The 18,261-nt window shown below is 40.7% G+C and overlaps 1 protein-coding gene across 6 annotated transcripts in view; it reads right to left on the minus strand.

The window, feature by feature from the left end:
* NAV3 (neuron navigator 3) overlaps window positions 1-18,261 on the minus strand; it is a 642,886-nt gene that overhangs the window by 242,096 nt on the left and 382,529 nt on the right. The window lies entirely within an intron of this gene.

Here is an 18,261-nt window from a genome sequence, read left to right on the forward strand (position 1 = left end):
TAGAGACAAAGTATATATGTATTTATTATAAATTTTTTTGTTTAACCCCTTAACGATGCAGGACGTATATTTACGTCCTGCGCCCGCTCCCGCGGTATGAAGCGGGATCGCGCCGTGATCCTGCATCATATCGCGGCGGTCCCGGCGCTCATCAACGGCCGGGACCCGTGGATAATACCACACATCGCCGATCGCGGCGATGTGCGGTATTAACTCTTTAGAAGCGGCGGTCAAAGCTGACCGCCGCTTCTAAAGTGAAACTGAAAGTGACCCGACTGCTCAGTCGGGCTGTTCGGGACCGCCGCGATGAAATCGTGGCATCCCGAACAGCTGATCAGACACCGGGAGGGCCCTTACCTGCCTCCTCGGTGTCCGATCGCCGAATGACTGCTCCGTGCCTGAGATCCAGGCAGGAGCAGTCAAGCGCCGATAATGCTGATCACAGGCATGTTAATACACGCCAGTGATCAGCATAGGAGATCAGTGTGTGCAGTGTTATAGGTCCCTATGGGACCTATAACACTGCAAAAAAAAATAAAAAAAAAGTGTTAATAAAGGTCATTTAACCCCTTCCCTAATAAAAGTTTGAATCACCCCCGTTTTCCCATAAAAAAAATAAAACAGTGTAAAAAAATAAATAAATAAACATATGTGGTATCGCCGCGTGCGTAAATGTCCGAACTATAAAAATATATAATTAATTAAACCGCACGGTCAATGGCGTACGCGCAAAAAAATTCCAAAGTCCAAAAAGCGTATTTTGGTCACTTTTTATACCATTAAAAAAATGAATAAAAAGTGATCAAAAAGTCAGATCAAAACAAAAATCATACCGATAAAAACTTCAGATCACGGCGCAAAAAATGAGTCCTCATACCGCCCTGTACATGGAAAAATAAAAAAGTTATAGGGGTCAGAAGATGACATTTTTAAACCTATAAATTTTCCTGCATGTAGTTATGATTTTTTCCAGAAGTGCGACAAAATCAAACCTATATAAGTAGGGTATCATTTTAACTGTATGGACCTACAGAATAATGATAACATGTCATTTTTACTGAAATATGCACTGCGTAGAAACGGAAGCCCCCAAAAGTTGCAAAATGGCGTTTTTTTTTTATTTTGTCGCACAATGATTTTTTTTTCCGTTTCGCCGTGCATTTTTGGGTAAAATGACTAACTTCACTGCAAAGTAGAATTGGTGACACAAAAAATAAGCCATAATATGGATTTTTAGGTGGAAAATTGAAAGGGTTATGATTTTTAAAAGGTAAGGAGGAAAAAACGAAAGTGCAAAAACGGAAAAACCCTGAGTCCTTAAGGGGTTAAAAGAAGTCAAACACTATAATACAAAAATGGGCCATGATGGAAACATGTCAAAGTGAGGTAAATGGACACTTAACCATAAGGAAAGGTTCATCATAAGCCAACCAATCCATTAGAAAAAAAAATTTAAGTGAAAATTTGGAAAGGGTAACAGGGGCACTCCGGGGAACTGAACATATTTCCTGTCCACAGGATAGGGCATAAGTGTCTGATTACAGGGATCAGAAACTTATGCCCTATCCTGTGGACAAGAAATATGTTCAGTTCCCCGAAGTGCCCCTGCTACCCTTTCTAAATTTTCTCTTAAATTTAGGTCCCCCCCCCCTAATCCACATGTGATTAGACACTTATCCTAAGCTCTAATTGGTTGTTTTGGGCAAATCTGTTTTTGACAAATCTGGGCTATTATTTCTAGTATGTTCTATTATTGCTATGGTCCTTTATCAAACAGAGCGGTCTCCAAACTGTGTCCTCTAGGCACTTATCCACGGATCTGATTGGTTGTTTTGGGCCGTTGGCTGTCTGATCATGCTGGGAATTGTTTTTTAACATCTGATGACAGAAATACACTATGTGATATAACATGCTTTTAGAGTCATCCTAATAAAATGATAACGTTGACCACATGTACTGTACTGGAGAATATTATTATCTTAATTATTAATATTATTATTCTACAGTACTGTCATTATAGACTAGTCATTATAGAACATAGTTGCACATTTAGCTGTCAACACAAGCAGCACACAGTCGTCTACTTCCAGGCACATAACATTCACCACTCAGTGACAAGACGGACAGGTGGTGATGATGATTCTAATGCTTTGGGTTGTCAACAATTCACAAATTCCTTGTATTTAGAGTAAGAGTCCACTCCACGTTCAGGAGGGATATGGTAAATAGGCAATATAGGAGTGGGGCAGAATATTACATCCATTTACAATCTTTGTTTACTCTAAAAGTCTCCGGTCATCGTATAGAAGAGACTTTGATTTGTTTACTGCATGCCATCGAAACTCTGCAGTAATATCACATGCAGCATTGTTTCATCTGGAGGCAAAAGTTTTGTATATATGATTTTTAAGACATCTCTTTTTCTACTATTTATTGCACACAAAGTATATCTTTAGCCAATCGATATTTTACTCTGGACAGATACATGGCAAAAACCCTGAAACAGCTGTCTATTGAGGGGGTACTCTAGTTTGGCTAGTATGAAGCTATGTTCACACTACGAAATTTCTGCTCATGAAGTCCAGTGCAGCAGCCTCCCATTGTCTTCAGCGAGATTCTGCAGAGATTCTGCACACTGCTTTCTGACTCCTCTACCAAAAGAATGAACATGTTCATTCTTTCTGCAGACATTCGCGCAGACTGAATTGCCACTAACTATGATGGGACAGGTCCACGGGGTCCGAGCGCCAATGGATTTTGGTAGCATCTGCTGCTCTCGAGATATCTGCCCAGAAAATATCTGCGTGGATATTCTGTAGTGTGAACATACCATTAGAATTTTCTTCCTCCTGGAGGACAGCTAATATTTTTGCATATTTTTCACATGAAGCATTGCCTTAAAATAAGTCTTCATGTACCACTGGGTTTCTTCAGTATCCCTTCCTGCAGTGCCATAAAAAACCTATGGATATTAAAGGGGTACTCTGCCCCTAGACATCTTATCCCCTATCCAAAGGATAAGAGATAAGATGTGTGATCGTGAGGGCCCTGCCGCTGGGCACCCCCGCGATCTCCCTGCTGCACCCGGCATTCATTTAGAGCATCGGGTGCAGCACTGGAGACTCATGACATAATGGTCACACCCGCTCATGATGTCACGACCATGCTCCCTCAATGCAAGTCTATGGGAGGGACTTGACGGCCCCCTCCCATACATTTGCATTGAGGGGGCGTGGTTGTGACATCATGAGCGTGTGTGACTGTCTCCACCCTGCATTGCTAGTCATCCGGCACAAAGCGAAGTTCCCTCTGTGCCCCGGATGTCTGGGGTGCCGCAGCCGAGATCACGGAAGTCCCCAGCCGTGGGACCCCCGAGATCAGACATCTTATCCCCTATCCTTTGGATAGGGGATAAGATGTCTAGGGGCAGAGTACCTCTGTAAATAAAAACATTTTTCACTCCAAAAATGTTTTTATTCGTAACCCACCTGTAAGTATAAAGTACTGTTGCCTTTCAAAAGAAAAAAAAATCTCAAGGAACTTTATTTCAACTAAAAAGAACATTTTACTTAAAGGGGTATTCCAGGCCAAAACTTTTTTTATATATCAACTGGCTGCGGAAAGTTAAACAGATTTGTAAATTATTTCTATTAAAAAATCTTAATCATTCCAATAGTTATTAGCTTCTGAACTTGAGTTGTTGTTTTCTCTCTGACTGCTTTCTGATGACTCACGTCCCGGGAGCTGTGCAGTTCCTATGGGGATATTCTCCCATCATGCACAGCTCCCGGGACGTGACATCATCATTGAGCAGTTAGACAGAAAACTTCAGAAGGATTAAGATTTTTCATAGAAGTAATTTACAAATCTGTTTAACTTTCTGGAGCCAGTTGATATATATAGAAAAACGTTTTTGCCTGGAATACCCCTTTAAATGATTCAAGTTCTCTTAATGGGGCAAAGCAATCTTGGGAATCAAGGTAGACATTTAAATATGCTCCAAGGCCTGTTTTGCCCTTAGAAGACCACAGCAAAGTTCAGCTTGTATATAACAGATTGCTTCCATGTTTCTGAATACTCAATGAGACAGAAAAGAAAACAAAAGGTGAAATCAAAGTGAATAACCACATCAAACCCTTTGTGTTTTATTCAGTCTGGAAAATCTGACTTAATATAATGAATTCCATCCTTCCATGAAAAAGAAACTCTCTAAAGGTTGGTGAATGTACATTAATTTATATAAGCAGCATAACTAAATATGCAAAAACATAGAAGAAAATGTACAGATGTGTCCAACTTTACCTTTCTTTTAATTTAAGGATCCCAAATTATCTTGGAAACCTTTCAACACAATATTGAGACTCAGAATACTAAAAAGTCTTCATTTACTTAACAATACCGGACTGTGCTTACAAGTACACACACAGTGGGGGACATATTCAAAAACCTGTGTAATTTAAGTTATACTTATATTAAAGGAAAACTGTAGTGGTATTTAACTAATTAGGGGATAAGTTTTAGATCACGGGGGAACCAGCCACTGGAAGCCAGCCCCCTCCCATGATCTCCTGTTGGGGGCCCCATCCGTCCGCATGAAGGGAGCGTTTTGTCCACGCATGATGCGACGGCTGACACGCCCCCTCTGTGTATCTCTATGGGATATATGGGGGGCATGTTGGATGCTGTGTCAAGATGTCATGACACCGTAATGGAAATCAAAGGAGGCCACAGCGGTCGGAACCCCCGTGATTTATAACTTAGGGGAGAAATTATATACCACTACAGTTTTCCTTTAATCATATTCTTTTTCTCACCACATTTTTAATAGCTCACTTGTGCTGCCTTGAAAATATGTCCGGTTTCGGTTTTACCATTTTGCACCAAAATGCAACATTTTTGTGTAAATTAAAAATTCAGAAAAAATATTGCGGAAAAGGGATTTGGGGGAATCAGGAAAGGGGGTGTGGCTTAAATTGCACAAAATATTTAAAAGTCTGCCACCAAAAAATATTCTTAAACTAAAGCATCAGATTTTCTAAGAGCCTGAGACATTTATTTTTGAATATGTCACCAAATATAAACACAAAGTGAAGACTGGCACTACCATAAGGCAGCTTAGGCACTTGCCTTAGGGCGCCAAGGTGGAGAGGCCCAGAAAAAAATCTAAATCACCAACCACTGGCAGGGGATTTCCTACGTACAGAGCCATCTCATGCCCACAAACTGTGCCAGCTGTAGTGTCAAGTTATGGGCATAAGATGGCACTTCCTATATCCAGGCTGGTGAGATATACTGTGTCACTTTTTTCTGCTGGGTTCTGGTCTCTGATCTATCATGTCAGAGTCTTTTCCACACTTTCCGTGTTTTGCATCACTTTCTGTTATTTCACCCGCACAGATTTTGATGCCATGCATTTGGCATACTCTGCCTATAACACTTTCCATTCAACAGCAGCTGACAACCCACCTGGGAACCAATACTTGTACCCACTGCCTCTTCTGCCTGTTGCTCCCAGTCTTGTGCCTCAATGTTTATCATCCCAGTCTGCTTCTTCTATCTTTTCTCTTTCCAAATGTAACCCTGCCTTCTGCCAGTCCCCATTTCTCCCCACATTGCTTCATCCTGTGTTGTTAGTTGTGGATGTGCACCAACTACAGATCCACTTTGCTTACACAGAATTGTATTTAGAGCAGATCCCTGACACACTCTTGTCATCAGAATCAACAGGGTGGTGCCCACTGTTATGAATTAGGCTCCATTTACATTACTTTTCATATTTCATTTGATGTCTATGTTGGAGAGTACCTGTGGTGTAATTCTGACAGCTGCTTCAACATGTGCAACTGGTGAGGGGGCTGATAAAAGTGCAACTGGTGGAGGGGCTGATACAAGTGCAACTGGTGAGGGGGCTGATACAAGTGCAACTGGTGGAGGGGCTGATACAAGTGCAACTGGTGGAGGGGCTGATACATATGCAACTGGTGAGGGGGCTGATACAAGTGCAACTGGTGAGGGGCTGATACAAGTGCAACTGGTGAGGGGGCTGATACAAGTGCAACTGGTGGAGGGGCTGATACAAGTGCAACTGGTGAGGGGCTGATACAAGTGCAACTGGTGAGGGGGCTGATACAAGTGCAACTGGTGGAGGGGCTGATACAAGTGCAACTGGTCGAGGGGCTGATACAAGTGCAACTGGTCGAGGGGCTGATACAAGTGCAACTGGTGGAGGGGCTGAAACAAGTGCAACTGGTAGAGGGGCTGATACAAGTGCAACTGGTGAGGGGGCTGATACAAGTGTAACTGGTGGAGGGGCTGATACAAGTGCAACTGGTGAGGGGGCTGATACAAGTGCAACTGGTGAGGGGGCTGATACAAGTGTAACTGGTGAGGGGGCTGATACAAGTGCAACTGGTGGGGGGGCTGATACAAGTGCAACTGGTGGAGGGGCTAATACAAGTGCAACTGGTGGAGGGGCTGATACATATGCAACTGGTGGAGGGGCTGATACAAGTGCAACTGGTGGAGGGGCTGAAACAAGTGCAACTGGTAGAGGGGCTGATACAAGTGCAACTGGTGAGGGGGCTGATACAAGTGTAACTGGTGGAGGGGCTGATACAAGTGCAACTGGTGAGGGGGCTGATACAAGTGCAACTGGTGAGGGGGCTGATACAAGTGTAACTGGTGAGGGGGCTGATACAAGTGCAACTGGTGGGGGGGCTGATACAAGTGCAACTGGTGGAGGGGCTGATACAAGTGCAACTGGTGGAGGGGCTGATACATATGAAACTGGTGGAGGGGCTGATACATATGAAACTGGTGGAGGGGCTGATACAAGTGCAACTGGTGAGGGGGCTGATACAAGTGCAACTGGTGGAGGGGCTGATACAAGTGCAACTGGTGGAGGGGCTGATACAAGTGCAACTGGTGGAGGGGCTGATACATATGAAACTGGTGGAGGGGCTGATACAAGTGCAACTGGTGAGGGGGCTGATACAAGTGCAACTGGTGAGGGGGCTGATACAAGTGCAACTGGTGGAGGGGCTGATACAAGTGCAACTGGTGGAGGGGCTGATACAAGTGCAACTGGTGAGGGGGCTGATACAAGTGCAACTGGTGAGGGGCTGATACAAGTGCAACTGGTGGAGGGGCTGATACAAGTGCAACTGGTGGAGGGGCTGATACAAGTGCAACTGGTGGAGGGGCTGATACAAGTGCAACTGGTGGAGGGGCTGATACAAGTGCAACTGGTGGAGGGGCTGATACAAGTGCAACTGGTGGAGGGGCTGATACAAGTGCAACTGGTGGAGGGGCTGATACAAGTGCAACTGGTGGAGGGGCTGATACATATGCAACTGGTGGAGGGGCTGATACAAGTGCAACTGGTGAGGGGGATGATACAAGTGCAACTGGTGGAGGGGCTGATACAAGTGCAACTGGTGGAGGGGCTGATACAAGTGCAACTGGTGGAGGGGCTGATACAAGTGCAACTGGTGGAGGGGCTGATACATGTGCAACTGGTGAGGGGCTGATACAAGTGCAACTGGTGGAGGGGCTGATACAAGTGCAACTGGTGAGGGGCTGATACAAGTGCAACTGGTGGAGGGGCTGATACATATGCAACTGGTGGAGGGGCTGATACATATGCAACTGGTGGAGGGGCTGATAAAAGTGCAACTGGTCGAGGGGCTGATACATGTGCAACTGTTGGGGGGGCTAGTATGGATATTGGGAGGGGAAATCTTATGCCATTGTTGGCAGGAGGCGGAGTTTAAATATCCAAATCTCAGCTGGAGAGCCAGGTGTTTAACCCTGCCTCCACACATTTCTGGCAACGCAGCAGAAGGGCATTCTTAGGACCCTTGCCAGTGACACAGGCAGTGGAGTAAGGGGGGGTGGGGTAGAAGGGTGGGCCACCAAAATGCACCCTTGCCTGTGTTGACAAAAATACCTGCACCGGCAAATAGTTATGACAAGCTGGTAATCACATGACATGCATTACTGAATACAGAGTTTAGGCATATGTTAAGAAAGCCTATGAAAACCTGTCCAGAGGAAAAGTTGCCCAGTTGCCCATAGCAACCAATCAGATCGCTGCTTTAATTTTAACAAGGCCTCTGCAAAATGAATAAAGCGATCTGATTGGTTGCTATGAGCAACTGTATAACTTTTCCTTTGCTTTGATAAATCTCCCACTATAGGTATACCTCTAATTTATCTGTTTTATCAACAGACACTGACATTAAATAAATGTATATTTAAAAAGTCATCTTATCAGTAGTACTACAAGATATATAAAGTTTTTCATAATGCCAGTGCCTCTTTAAAGAATCTGAATAGGTCATAAAGCAACTCATAAGACACAAGATTTGTACAAAGTATAAGATACTTTTATATAATGAAGCAAATAAATGTAACTAGCAAGAAAGCCTTCTACTTCACAATATGCTCAATAAATGCTGCAGGTGTCAAGTTTGTTCCATACTTTTAGATCATTTTGTATATGTATATAGATTTAAACACACAGACCATATACAAGCTTTTCTCAGTTGTAAAAATAGCCAATCCAGCCTATACATTTACAGAAATCTAGTATATTGATTCTAATGTCTTAAGGATGCAACTTCACTGGGAAATTTCCATCCATAGAGATACTTACCAAAACTCTTCTGGATATTAAGTGTCTGGTACTGGGAATAAGTAACAGCTGAATGAAGCCAGCAGAGCAATTGAGGCTCCGCTGTTCTGGATAGATATAGACAAGGTCTGACAGCTGCGTATTGGCAGAGGAAGTTATGCAGTAGTTCCCTTTGTTTTAAATTTATGGCTCTGCTGTCTCATGACTGTTTTGAATAGTAAAAAGAATTTATATGGAGAAGTCAAGAAAGAATGGATACTTGTGCACTGACCCTTTGGAAAAGGATATAAAGTTTACCACTTCCTTAAAAGGGTACTCCGCTGCTCAGCGTCTGGAACAAACTGTTCCGAACGCTGGAGCCAGCGCCGGAAGTTTGTGACGCCATAGCCCTGCCCCCTCAATGCAAGTCTATGGGAGGGGGCGCCTCCCATAGACTTGCATTGAGGGGACAGGGTGTGATGTCATGAGGGGGTATGATGTCACAAGCTTCCGGCACTGTCTCCAGCGTTCGTAACAGTTTGTTCAAAACACTGAGCAGCGGAGTACCCCTTTAAGTTTCACTACTATCAGTGCTAAGGATGAAAAATTATGCAGTAACAGAGAGCCTCCGCAAAACAATGTTCAGTATGCCTAAAAAACCCAATATAAAGTGATACAAGTTTACAGTTCGGTTTTCAGTGTGGCAAATAGGTTAGCTTATATTATTCAATAATGACTTCTATGGGTAACATGCAATCTGATCCCTCAGTGAACTGATATCAGATTTTAGGAGTCAATTGTAAATAAATAATTAGTGGCGAAGGGGGGGGGGGATAATAGAAGTGATACAGAACACGATCTTGGCCAAGTCTTGAATAAATCTCATTGGCACCATCCTGATCATGCTGCAATCGCTACTGTACAGAGGATCGCAGGGGATTCCAGTAGTTGAACCCCCCGCAGCTACTTATCCCCTATCCACTGTGGATAGGGCATATGTTAGTTTTCACTGCAGAACCCCTTTAAATACACTGGAACTCAAAATGATTATCTGAAAGTGCATTTCTCAACTATGTGTTTAGGCATGAAAAGTGCATAGGCCAGGCCATTATGTTTCTCCTAAATGGCTTTGTTAGAATTGACATTGAATTAATAAGCATGAAAACAAGCAACTTCCCCCTTGTTAAAAAAAGCAGATGTAGCCACCACTTATAGGTTATTTTTGAACTAAAGATGAACTACTTTTATAGTAAACACTGTGTTACAAAGTATAATGTTACTGTGCTAAAAACAGACTTGATAAGCCTTATGTAAAGAAATAATGCATATACTTTTTATTTAACCACATGATTAATAAAGAATTTACGTCCCAAGTATGAACCAAACATAAAGGGGATTATCCAGAAAAAAACTTTTTGTTATATATCAACTGGTTCCAGAAAGTTAAACAGATTTGTAAAATCTTAATCCTTTCAGTACTTATGAGCTGATGAAGTTGAGTTGTTCTTTTCTGTCTAAGTGCTCTCTGATGACACCTGTCTCGGGAATTGTCCAGAGTAGTAGCAAATCCCCATAGCAAAACTCTTCTACTCTGTGCAGTTCCCGAGACAAGCAGAGATGTCACCAGAGAGCACTGCTGCCAGACAGAAAACAACAACTCAACTTCAGCTGCTGATAATTATTGAAAGGATTAAGATTTTTTAATAGAAGTAATTTACAAATCTGTTTAACTTTTTTGGAGCCAGTTGATATTAAAAAAATGTTTTTTTCCTAGAATACCCCGTTAACCCCTTAAGGACGCAGGATGTAAATGTACATCCTGGTGCGGTGGTACTTAAAAGTAAAAGTTAAAAAAAGTGAAAAATCCCCACCCCCAATAAAAAAGTAAAACGTCCGTTTTTTCCTATTTTACCCCTAAAAAGCGTAAAAATTTAAATTTATAGACATATTTGGTATTGCCGCGTGCGTAAATGTCCGAACTATTAAAAGAAAATGTTAATGATCCTGTACGGTGAATGGCGTGAACGTAAACAAAAAAAAGTCCAAAATTGCTACTTTTTTAATACATTTTATTTAAAAAAATTATTAAAAATGTATTAAAAGTTTTTTATATGCAAATGTGGTATCAAAAAAAAGTACAGATCATGGGGCAAAAAATTAGCCCTCATACCGCCGCTTATACGGAAAAATTAAAAAGTTAGAGTTCATCAAAATAAAGGTATTATAAACGTACTAATTTGGTTAAAAAGTTTGTGATTTTTTAAGCACAACAATAATATAAAAATATGTAACAATGGGTATAATTTTTATCATATTGACCCTCAGAATAAAGAACACACGTCATTTTTACCGTAAATTGTACGGCGTGAAAACGAAACCTTCCAAAATTAGCAAAATTGCGTTTTTCTTTTTCATTTCCCCACAAAAATAGGGTTTTTTGGTTGCGCCATACATTTTATGATATAATGAGTTATGTCAATACAAAGGACAACTGGTCGCGCAAAAAACAAGCCCTCATACTAGTCTGTGGATGAAAATATAAAAGAGTTATGATTTTTAGAAGGCGAGGAGGAAAACATGAAAACGTAAAAATTTAATTGTCTGAGTCCTTAAGGCCAAAATGGGCTGAGTCCTTAAGGGGTTAACCATCGCCAAAATATATCAGTCTTTTCGTATAACATTAAAGGGGTGATTTTTCAGAACAAGGAATACTTAGATTGCTTGCCTGGGTGATATGTACTGTTTCTGACCAGAATGAAATTGTTTACTCCCACACATATAGATGACAGAAGGCAATGCCAAGCATTAGAGATATAACTAAGAGCGTGTGTGTTCCTTTAACTGTGATATACAGCATTGTTGTTATCCCACCATCACACAGCTTAGGGATAGAGCTGCTGTAATTCATCATAGTCTGATTTTATCTAGGTCTTACTCACTGTAACCGGAATGACTGTGACTTAGACTTACTCATTTCCTTGCATTGCTTTCACTTTATCTACTGACACATACACCCATGAAACATGAATAAGAAGAGCATGAGTTGTGGACTCTTCAAAGACCAGCGCCCCTTGGACAGTGCCAGGGCTAGCTTTCCCTAAACTCTTATTTCACTTTTTCAATCAGTATGTGGTTACAGAATGAAGCTTCTTCTACTTAACAGGACATTAAAACCCGGAACCTCATGCTGTAGTTTCGAGTTACAACTGAATAGCTTTTTATGGTTGTAGCCATTAACCCGTCAATGTATCACATCCAAATATAGTTATGAGTTCCATCAGGAGACTCTCCAGAGTTCTACTAGATAAATAGAGAGAGGTTTTCACCATAAAACCTGGCAGAAGAAGCTTCTGAATGAATGTTGAGGAAGAACAAAAAATGTTGTTCTTTTCTCCGGCGGAGAGTCTTTGAAAATTCAATTTACATTCCTAATAGATTTCTGTAAATTAGGAATATGTATTTCACATAAATGTCCTGTGTGGTATTGTGGGGAAACACTTTCAAGAATGCTTAACATGTAAACAATCTTTCACATGTTATTTTTGGTTTGTTGGTGGTAAGTAAGGCATGACAATTATTTTTATATATACATCATTGTTGGACTAACAATTATTATTGGATCACTCGTCCTCCCTCTTAAAGGGGTGGTTCAGAATATATTTTAAGAAATAAAAAATTAAGCATTCTTAACTGCCTCAAGACCCTTGTAGTCCTGCAGTTCTCGGTCACCAACGCCTCTTGGTCCCCAACGCTCTTCCCGTTAAATGACCATGTAGGAAATGCCTGATCAGCCGTATACGGACTGAGGTCGGTCACGGCTGGAGCCAGTTGATTGGCTTAATGAGCAGTTCATGTATTGCTTTCATATCACTGGAAAAAGCTGAGAACCCAAGGAACTGAGAGTTACGGGACTGCAGCGACAGGGTGTGGGGCAGGTGAGTATGCTTAATTTTTTTTTATCTTGGCAGCACAGGGCCTTTCTAAAATATATATTCTTCCCTAAACAATCCCCTTTAAGAGTTGGTTTATATATAAGATCATTTTAGTTTTAAAGGTGTTGTCAACTTTTTATATATAGAAAAAATTGATCAACAGAAAAAAAAGGGCACTCCATGTGCCGTTGCCAGGTGGTAATTTTTTAGTAGATCACATCAACAATAATGAAACTCGCCATCGACAATGGTCAAACCAGTATCTTTTCCGTGCATAGCATGGATATTGGCCGCAGTTGGTCCAGCAAGGAACACGGGAAACAGCAAGGAAGTGAGGATTGCTCATAGAACAAGCACTGACCAAAACTGTATTAAATCATTAAGACTGATGTACAAACAGATAATACAATAAAAGATTTATTACAATTAATGCAGACAAGGCATTTCTGATGGCACCTTGATCTGATTATATCTTAAAACATGTAGTCTGCATTAATTATGGTAAATTGTTTATTTTCTATCTGTCCATATATTAATTATGGACCACATATACATGTACAGTGTCTCACTCGAATCCTTGGGGGGTCTGTGTTTGGGTGTTATCCAGCCACTTTCTTATTTACATGTTTTATATATGGTGCTGTTTTATAATGCCGTTTATGCTTTATTCTGTTTTAACTGATATTGTACCACACATGGTTGGCAGCTAGAATGTTGACACATACACACACACAGCTAGAGATGGGTAAAAACCCTTCAGATGGAAGAAGGAGCATTTCCAGAGTCTGCCACTCCACTGAAGGGAAGGAGGTTCAGGCAGTTCTAGTGTAGCCTCTCTAGTGAGAGGATGTGTTCAGGCTTAGCTATTCCACGGGTCTACTTTTCTAATGAACCATTTGCTTTTCCTCCTAGCTGCCTCAGATGAATCTCTATTTTAATCACTCTCCATACATTTTAATGGGCATTTCTATCTGCAAAACAGATGAAAGTAGTGCATCCTGTTTGCAAATACACACTTTTTTTTACATGCCATTGTGAATAGTCCCAAAGATTACCATGAGCTCCATATTAAGGTCTGCAAAGAATATATGTAATACAATTCCTTAATATACTTATATGAAATCAGTATTGTACTCCTAATTCCCTCATGTGTACTTTAACCCCTTAAGAACCAATACAACTAAACCTGTACGCCCCTGAAAGACCAGGCCTGTTTTTTTCAAATCGGGGATGTCTGACTTTATTAGAGAATAACTCTGGTAACGTTTTGCCAATCACGATAATTCTGACATTGTTTTTTTGTCACAAGTTGTCCTTCATGTTCATAGTAAAAGTAAGCCGATATCATTTGTATTTTTTTTTTTTACAACGCAAAAAATCATGAAATGTAAATTTTTTTTTAAAATTTTTTGCTAATTTAACCCCTTAAGGACGCATGACGTAAATGTACGTCCTGGTGAGGTGGTACTTAATGCACCAGGACGTACATTTACGTCCTGTGCATAACCACGGGCATCGGAGCGATGCCCGTGTCATGCGCGGCTGATCCCGGCTGCTGATCGCAGCCAGGGACCCGCCGGCAATGGCCGACGCCCGCGATCTCGAGGGCGTCCGCCATTAACCCCTCAGGTGCCGGGATCAATACAGATCCCGGCATCTGCGGCAGTGCGCGATTTAAATGAACGATCGGATCGCCCGCAGCGCTGCTGCGGGGATCCGATCATTCATAACGCCGCACGGAGGTCCCCTCTCCTTCCTCCGTGTGGCTCCCGGCGTCTCCTGCTCTGGTCTGTGATCGAGCAGACCAGAGCAGAAGATCACCGAAAACACTGATCTGTTCTATGTCCTATACATAGAACAGATCAGTATTAGCAATCATGGTATTGCTATGAATAGTTCAAGTGTAAAAAAAATTTAAAAAAATGTAAAAGTAAAAAAAAAGTGAAAAATCCCCTCCCCCAATAAAAAAGTAAAACGTCTGTTTTTTCCTATTTTACCCCCAAAAAGCGTAAAAAACATTTTTTATAGACATATTTGGTATCGCCGCGTACGTAAATGTCCGAACTATTAAAATAAAATGTTAATGATCCCGTACGGTGAACGGCGTGAACGAAAAAAAAAAGTCCAAAATTCCTACTTTTTTAATACATTTTATTTAAAAAAAATTATAAAAAATGTATTAAAAGTTTTTTATATGCAAATGTGGTATCAAAAAAAAGTAAAGATCATGGCGCAAAAAATGAGCCCCCATACCGCCGCTTATACGGAAAAATAAAAAAGTTAGAGGTCATCAAAATAAAGGGATTATAAACGTACTAATTTGGTTAAAAAGTTTGTGATTTTTTTTAAGCGCAACAATAATATAAAAGTATATAATAATGGGTATCATTTTAATTGTATTGACCCTAAGAATAAAGAACACATGTCAATTTTACCATAAATTGTACGGCGTGAAAACGAAACCTTCCAAAATTAGCTAAATTGCGTTTTTTGTTTTAATTTCCCCACAAAAATAGTGTTTTTTGGTTGTGCCATACATTTTATGATATAATGAGTGATGTCATTACAAAGGACAAAGGACTGTGGATGAAAATATAAAAGAGTTATGATTTTTAGAAGGCGAGGAGGAAAAAATGAAAATGTAAAAATTAAATTGTCTGAGTCCTTAAGGCCAAAATGGGCTGAGTCCTTAAGGGGTTAACACTAATAGGTTTCAAATATTTATACTTTCTGACCAAATTTTAAGTTTATGAAACTTATATTTTCAGATGTCTACTTTATTTTGAAAGCATTTATTTTGTTTTTAATTAAAATTTTAAATGAATTAGAAGCCTAAAAATGTAACTTGAAATTTTCTAAATGTTCAAAATGTTAAAAGTACATACTTTTTTTATGTGCTATGCAAGGTTAGCAGAAATTTGAAGGCGGTAGAACATAGGAACTGCCCCCCAAATGGTCCCATTTAAAAAATTAGCCCCCCTCAAGCGATATAGTGAGTATTTTAACACCATAGTTTTTTGTTAGGGTCAGTGTTAAAAATGCAAAATTTGCTTTTTTTTCACAAATGTATCATTTGTGGGACATATTTTTTGTACATCACTTCTGATATTGCAAGAAAGGCACCCTATATTTTATTAAGCTGCTTGGCCCGTGTTTGGAAATACCTCCGCTTAGGCCATATTTGGTTCCTTGGCCGCATGGTGGGACCCAGAAGGAGAGAAGGCCAAATAGATAATTTTAGGCCAAATAGATTATAGGCCACACTACATGCCTGCAAAGGGTTTTAGCTGCCAGAACCATACAGAACCCCCACAAGTAACCCCATTTTGGAAACTACACCCCCTAAAATATTCACCACCTAGACCAAAAGTGAGTACTTTGAGTGTGGTAATAGTCCCCATTAATACTGCATTTCTGCAGTATAGGTATCCATTGTCATGTCAAAATAGGGATGCCAATGTATACTGTAGCAGTCTCATTCAGAAATGTATGAAGCTGCTACAGTATACGTTAGCATCACTTTTTTTTTTTTTTTAAGTGATGCTGATGGATACCTCTAACATAGTGCTGAAACACAGTATGAACAGGACGCAGTGTAGGGTCACATAGAGCGCATCTGCAGCATATTTCACACTGCGGATGCCCCAGTAGTCACAAGGGCGAGATCACTGCAGCAGCTGGGTAGCTCAGTGAGTCTGCTCACGACTGCCGGTGGGAAATCCGCCACTATGAGTGGACACACAAAGCTACTCAGCCACAGCAGGGAGCTCATTATTGTGACTGCTGGCGGGCATCTGCAACATGTAATATGCTGCGGATGTGCGCCGTGTGATCCTACACATTATGTATTTTTTATTTTTCATTATAATTATAAAATGTATTTTTATTTTTTATTTTACACATTTTTTTACATTTTTGACATTTTTTTACACATTTTTTTAAACTCATTGGGTGAGATTTATCAAAACCTGTGCAAAGGAAAAGTTGCCCAGTTGCCCATAACAACCAATCCGATCGCTTCTTTCATTTTGCAGAGGCCTTGTTAAAAATGAAAGAACCGAGATGATTGGTTGCTATGGGCAACCGGGCAACTTTTCCTCTGGACAGGTTTTGATAAATCTCCCCCATTGTTTTTACAGTTTTTTTTTTTTTACACTTTATTTTATATAATTTTTTTACACTTTTTTCATGCTGTTAAAAATAAATATTGGGGTGAAAATCACATAAGAATTGTGAGAAAACCGTCACACACAGGTACAGACACTATATTATCAACTACACTAACTTTACAGCCCCTGTAGCAAAGTCAAATAAGAAAAATTCCAGGAATACCCATTTGATAACTTAACTTTATTCCACAACTGGTATTGTTCATGTTGCTGCCAGAAGAAATTCATCTCTATATACTGACTAAATGTACAAGTAATATGTCATATTGAAATGTATATTCCTTTGTTGACATTTTATCTGCAAATCTCATTGTCTGGCTCCAAATACCTCACATATGACATGCTTACAGCAGCTGCAATCCCTAATCTTAAAATGTATCTTTCAACAAAATTGCTACCAACCTGACAGCAGACACTGTAGCACCACCATTGACAGCCGTAAGCATGACAGTACTACCCATGAAGGAACACATTTTACTTCTGCCGCAGGGAACACATTGGCCCTCATTTACTTAGAAAATCGGGTTGTAAGTCTATCTTGCTTTCTTACCCGACTGCTTTTTTTCCCCTGGTATTTATTATTATGTCGCATCCTGTTTGTCGCACGTGGGTTTTGTTGGTTTTGGTTTCCAACTCCTCTGAGTTGTCGGGAAAAAAATCCACAACAATTCAACAAATTCGGGTTGGAAACCTTTATAAATACGTGGGAAAGCTCAGAAATGTCGGGTTACGCCCCTTTTCCAGGTTTGGGAGAATCCACATCGGGTCCGTCGGGAAAAAATTTAGCATCTTGTTGCGGACTGGCGCACGATGTCAGCGACATGTCGCAGACAAAGATGCGCCAAAAAAACCCGACAAAACAAGTCGGGTTTAGAATAGTAAATGAGGGCCATTATTTCCTGGGATTTTAGGTTACTGTTCCATTTCATACCTAAAACAATGGTGTGTAAATAGTGGTATGAATTATAGTATTAGTGAAGGGTCACACATTGCGCATAGCAGGAAATACACTGAATATTCTCCTATGAACAAATACAATGGGCTTTCCCACGGCAGCCCTACGTGCGCAGTAAGGTTTGAAGGCGGGGTCAGTGTACCAACATGACTGTGACACGCAGGTCTGCATTCCAACCTCACTGCGCACACAAAGCTGCTGTGTGTTTACTCATAGAAGAATATGCAGCGTACTTCCCACTGCCCAATGGATTTTGTGCAGCATGAAATACAATGCATATACGCAATGTGTGACCCTATCACAGCTATCACTGTCAGATCAAAAAAAAAAAAAAGGTTTCTGCTGATAAAAATTAAAGACCTTTTGTAATATAGTTGTTTAACTTTTTTTTTGAATATTTAATAAAGAAAATGGTTTCTGAAAATCCCATCATTAGGGGTCCCCTTACCTACTGGGACACTAACTTACGGTGTCCATTTTAGGACATTGTCAGTCGTCAGCCGTACCTCCATCCTCCGTCTGGCAAAACAGCGTCCCGCCTCCTCCCTCAGGCCAATCTCCGTCAGGCGTCAGCCGCAACTCCCTCCTTTG

Source organism: Hyla sarda, chromosome 4, assembly GCF_029499605.1.
Source record: "Hyla sarda isolate aHylSar1 chromosome 4, aHylSar1.hap1, whole genome shotgun sequence".
NCBI lineage: Eukaryota > Metazoa > Chordata > Amphibia > Anura > Hylidae > Hyla > Hyla sarda.